Raw genomic sequence first — 6,406 nt, forward strand, 5'->3', positions numbered from 1 at the left:
TTTCTCACCAAGGGTCTTCTCCTAAAATAGCTCAGTTTGGCTGGACAGCCAGGTCTAGGAAGAGTTCTGGTTGTCCCGAACTTCTTCCATTTAAGGATTATGGAGGCCACTGTGCTCCTAGGGACCTTAAGTGCTGCAGAAATTCTTTTGTAACCATGGCCAGATTTGTGCCTTGCCACAATTCTGTCTCTGAGCTCCCTGGGCAGTTCCTTCAACCTCATGATTCTCATTTGCTCTGACATGCACTGTGAGCTGTAAGGTCTTATATAGACAGGTGTGTGCCTTTCCTAATCAAGTCATGTTAACGTGAGGCTAATGCTAATGCTAGGCTAATGCTAACCCAAAGCTAATGCTAACCCCAAGCTAGTGCTAAAACTAACACTCAACCTTTTCAACCGATTTCAACTTTTTTTTTAGTTTTTCAACCCATTTTAAACATTTTTGAAAACTTTTTCTACCCATTTAATTTTTTTCAACCAATTTTTACCTTTTTCAACCTAATTGCTAATATTAAGCTATTGCTAGGTTATTGCTAATGCTAGGTGAATGTTAATGCTAGGTTTGTGCAAATGTTAGGCAAATGCTAACACTGGACTAATGCAGTGCGACGCGGGCCAGCATCTACATCCTCACTTGCATTTTCTTCAAAAAAACGTAGTAAAAATGCATTAAAAGGAGCAAAAATATGGCAAGAAAAAGAGATGAAAATAAGTTAAAATATGACAAGTTTGGTGTAGATGCAGAAAAGAGGTAAAAATAAGCAAATAGCAAAACAAACAACGAAAAAAATCTTAGTTTCTTGAAGGCATCTGGCAACCCCCTACCAGTGTCTCACGACCCAAATGGGGTCCCGACCAATGGTTGGAAACCTCTGCTGTATGGAACCAGTGTAGTCAGATTGTAGGAGTAAAAAGTAGATTAGATGATAAAGTGCATTTCATTGTGTGACCTCTGATAGCTTTAAATGCCTCTACAGACGTTCATTTAACCAGCCCCCAGTGTTTGGCAAAGGGAAACATCTAGACGGTTCCCCCCCAGGGTGAATGCTGAGGCCCCCGGACCCGGACCCTCGCTCCGGGCCTGTGGGTGTGTGGGAAGAGTTAGCAGACGGTTAGATCCAGCCGAGCCCTCCGGTACCAGAGCCAACACACGGACGGCCCCAGCTCCAGCAGCACAATGGACTGAAAGCCTCCACAGCGCCGCCGCCGCCGCCCCCTCCTACAACAACCTCCACTGTCTGTCCCTGTCTGTGTCTGTGTCAGTCGGAGCTTTTCCGTTCGGCCGGGACGGACTTACCTCTCCGCACGGCAGCGGGATCGATGTGCTTCACACAGAGGCCCGTTTGTTTCGGTTAATCCGCACTGAGTGCCCGTTCACCGATGCTGTCCGTTGATTTGACTACTGACTGACTGACTACTGACTGCTGGAGAATGTGGCGAACCGACACCGTTACTGTGCTAACCACACTACTGCTGCTACATCCGGGCCTGGCCAACAAAATAAAAGTCGACGAGAAACGAGTTTTCCTTGTTTGTTTTAAAAAGCCAAAACAAACACTCTCTCACACACACACACACACACACACACACACACACACACACACACACACACACACACACACACACACACACACGGGTGTAAGAAAATAATCGATTCAGCGATATATAACGATATTAAACCGCGCGATTATTGCATCGATTCAAAAAAATGTCGAAATTGATTTTTTTTTAATCAAGTGTTTTATGGAGAAAAACATATTTAATTGCACTAAGATCATGGTGGGGTCAATTACATTTTTCAGTTACAATTACATTTTAAATTACCCATGCCCAGCATTTTTTCCAATTACAATTAAATTACGATTATTTTTTTATCCTCAGAAAGTCAATTATAATTACGTTCTCAATGACTAAATTTTAATTACAGTGAATCACAATTACTGAGCCTGAAATAAATAACCTAATAAAAGTGAACCTTCCTCTTGTATTAGCTTTCTGTTAGCATCTCTTTTGATAATCAGCTAAAATACGCTAAAGACTTCAAAAATAATTCTGCAAATAATACAAAGCAGCGATAAATGAATTACTGTGGGCCAAAACTCTTTCAATGCTGACAAAGACGCTGGTTATCCTATTTTAAAGAAGTTATTTTAGATAGAAAAAGCACTTTCAAGCACCCAATGCTGCCCACAGGAATAAGTAAACAAGAATCGTTATGTAAATCAATAGCTAATTCAGTTGCAGATATCTCACTTCTGCAAATACACAAATTCACTGAACCTCCACAATATTTGCAAAGTTTCCTGTGCTTACATCACATGATAACATTCATTTTTAAATCTAAAATTGTTGAAAGAATCCTTAATTTTTTCCAAAATCCCTCAAATCCTCCTCAAATATCCTCAAAATTAAGTAAAAATTGTTCACAAAATCAAGGACATTTAAGTGCAGAGCAGGGACTGTCACTTATTACTTGGATATTGTCAGTACTTCACATATTATATACATATTTAGAAGTGCAAACAGGTGCACATTGTTTAAAATTGCTTGTTTTTCATGCTTCTAATCTTGAGCTTGAGATCAAACTGGTTCATATTTTTGGTCCCTGAACCAAAATGATTATGACACCCTTGCTCTAAGGAAGTAACTTGCAACTTTATTTATTATTTATTTATACAGTTAGAAACTACACATATTGTATACTCAATGACATTCATTTTAAAATTTTAAATGCAATTAACAATGTAAAAAAACTTGGGAATTAGATTTAATTTTAATAACTTGTATTATTATAATTATTATTATTATTGTTATTATTATTATTATTATGTATTTTTAAAGCCTTCATCTATTTGCCTACTAATGGGTTAAAAAAAAAAGTCTAAAAATTGTGACTCTTTCTTTCTTCTGTTCTCTTTTTCTATTTAAATAAATAATCACAAATTAAAGTTACTTTTTCGCATGATTTTTTAAAAACAGAAGGTTCTAGCACGCATTAGAAATTAACCAAATAATGATTGAAATAATTGTTTACTTGTAATTTCCGAAGCCCTTGTCCCATAAGTTGAAATAAAAATCACAAATTCGCATTCTTTTGTTTATTTTCCTTGCGTTTTATCTTTTATTGTTGTAACTTCCGCTTTCTGAACGCCCGCACGCGCTCTTCACGCGGCTGCGCGCACGGAGCTCATTATGTCTGTGATGCTGGTGAGGAACTACAAAGGACTGACAGCGTCAGACGTGGGAGTTCAAAGTCATTTATTAGAGTTTGAAAGGTGTTGAGAAAGATGTGGATTATTTATTGACCATAAAGAGCTCAGTGTCATACTTTAATGGATTACAAGAATCTGCTCAATCCAAATAATTCAATAAATTAATATGAAAAGTATATCTCCCAAACAATTCCCGTGTTTAACATGCAGATTCAGATTAGACATATACGGCCCTAGGTCTAATTTTGTTCGTAAATGCACAAAATAAATCCCAAAAACACTGAAATCCACAGCAAAAATAAACAAAATGAGTCCAGAAACAGAAACAATGGCAACAAAAACACACATCATGACTCCTAAAACACAAAATCAAAATGATAATATATATGCACAATGACTCTAAAAAATAAAAAATAAAAAAACCACACACGCAAATAGACAACTACTCCAAAAACCCATGATACAGAAAAATACACAAAACAACACAACTACACAATTGATTCTATAATTTAAAAAATGGCAACAAAAACGCTAAAACCCGGAAACATTTCGGAGACATAGGCTTTGCACAGGCTGTAATATCACCAAGTTTATCATTGTACCGGTTGTTAGAACTACTATTGTTACCAGGGAGCAAATATTTATTCTTAGTTATTTTTTCTGGAGTTTAATAGGGTTTTATTTACCGGCGAGTAGTTCCTACCAGGGTTGGGGTCAATTACATTTTTCAATTATCCATGTTCAATTACAATTCAACTAGTTGCTGGTAAATGAAACCCAATAAAACTCTGGAAAACAATAACCAGGAATGAATAATTGCTCCCTTTTAATGGGTTTTTTTTTCTCACAAGATTCCATATTTTTCACACACAGTTTTGAATCTATGCGCATGCGTTGAAATGATCTGAAAGAATCGGGCACTGCGCTCAGAAACATAGACATTATGTACATGTAAAGGCTAAAGTTTGATGTGTGAAGAACAAACAGTCCAGCTGCAGTCTGACTTCTTTAACCCTGACACACACTGCCATCTAGCGTCCAGATGATGCACTGCAACACATACAGTAGGAGGGACATTATTCCTACAGCTCACATCCACTCATCTGATTTTAACTGGAAAAAGAGGTTTGAGGGATATTTTCCTGGATTATATATATTTAATTATTATTTTCTAATAAAAGGAACAACAGACACTCATACATTCACAAAAAATCGCAAAAAACACTTGGTGTGTTCAATAAAAGCATTTACTACAATTCCTTGTACTTTGATCCTGCCATACATGACATATTGTGTAGCATTCTGAGGAACTACTTTTAAAACCATAATCAATTATATTGTTTCATTACAAAAAAAAAAACAGGATATGACCACACATATCCATTATTTGTTAAATCAAAACTTATGAAATTTGAATACATTGTTAATTATAAAATAACACAGATAATGTTCAAAAGGAAAAACACATACTATTCCAGAAGGCATTCAAATATTTCTCACTACAGAGCAGCAAAAACAGCCTAAGAGATGAATTTATGTTTATTTTACCAAAAGCAAGATTAGAAGTTAAACAAAGATTTCTGTCAGTTCTATTCATTTGTGGAATACTGTCAATAAAGAAATAAAAATGAGTGACACTAATTTCAAAATGGGAATCAGTCAAAATACGTGTTTTTTTATGTATAAAGGAAAGTGCATGTATATACTGTATATATACAGTGGGTACGGAATGTATTCAGACCCCTTTAAATTTTTCACTCTGTTTCTTTGCAGCCTTTTGCTAAAATCAAAAAATTACATTTTGTTTCTCATTAATGTACACTCAGCACCCCATCTTGACAGGAAAAAACAAATGTAAAAACTTTTACAAATTTATTAAAAAAGAAAAACTGAAATATCGCATGGTCATAAGTATTCAGACCCTTTGCTCAGTATTGAGTAGAAACAGCCTTTTGAGCTAATACAGCCATGAGTCTTCTTGGGAATGATGCAACAAGTTTTCCACACCTGGATTTGGGGATCCTCTCCAGTTCTGTCAGGTTGGATGGTGAACGTTGGTGGACAGCCATTTTCAGGTCTCTCCAGAGATGCTCAATTAGGTTTAGGTCAGGGCTCTGGCTGGGCCAATCAACAATGGTCACAGAGTTGTTCTGAAGCCACTCCTTTGTTATTTAAGCTGTGTGCTTAGGGTCATTGTCTTGTTCAAAGGTGAACCTTCGGCCTAGTCTGAGGTCCTGAGCACTCTGAATAAGGTTTTCTTCCAGGATATCTCTGTATTTGGCCACATTCATCTTTCCTTCAATTGCAACCAGTCGTCCTGTCCCTGCAGCTGAAAAAACACCCCCATCATGATGCTGCCACCACCATGTTTCACTGTAGGGATTGTATTGGGCAGGTGATGAGCAGTGAATGGTTTTCTCCACACGTCTCGCTTAAGGCTGGGATACAATGTGCGATTTTTCAATCGTTGCACTCAGCTTCAGCTCAAACTGTGCGACTCAGACGCAGAGCCCGAATGTGCGCAGCTCACGATGCATATTCTCACATTGTACAGACTGACACTCTGACACGATCTGACTGCTCACACTGTACGTTCATACACGACACGTCGGGGTCTTGTTTCTGGAAATGCAACGTACAAATTAGAAGACGAACACTGAAGCGTCGCCATTAAAACAGACAAAGAAGAAAAACCCAGAAGTGGAGAGACGCTCGCAAATCTCAGCAAAAAGAGCTTTAAAAAAGAAGATGGCGACGTGATGGACCAGGAGCTGGCTGGACAGACGTGGGTCCGTCAATTTTACAGCAGTCTTACAGTGTTCCTGTATGCGCAGTGTGAGCGTTTACGGTGGCACTGCTTCAACTCCTCACGAGGAGCGACTTACGACCTACGATTGCTGATCGGGAGCTGGTTGTGAGGTGTTAATCGCTTCTCGTGACCCCATGTATACTACACAATGCACGACACATGATCTAGCAGAGACTCGCACAATCCCACAAAATAGTCGCACGAGTCGAAAATCGGCTCAAAATGGGCCAAAAAATCGCACAGTGTATGCCAGCCTTTAGAATTAACACCAAAAGGTTCAATCATGGTCTCATCAGACCAGAGAATATTATTTCTCATTGTCTGGGAGTCCTTTATATATTTTTGGCAAACTCTATGCAGGGTTTCATATGTCTTGCACTGAGGAG

This window comes from Gouania willdenowi, chromosome 11 (assembly GCF_900634775.1).
Source record: "Gouania willdenowi chromosome 11, fGouWil2.1, whole genome shotgun sequence".
NCBI classification, from domain to species: Eukaryota; Metazoa; Chordata; class Actinopteri; order Blenniiformes; family Gobiesocidae; genus Gouania; species Gouania willdenowi.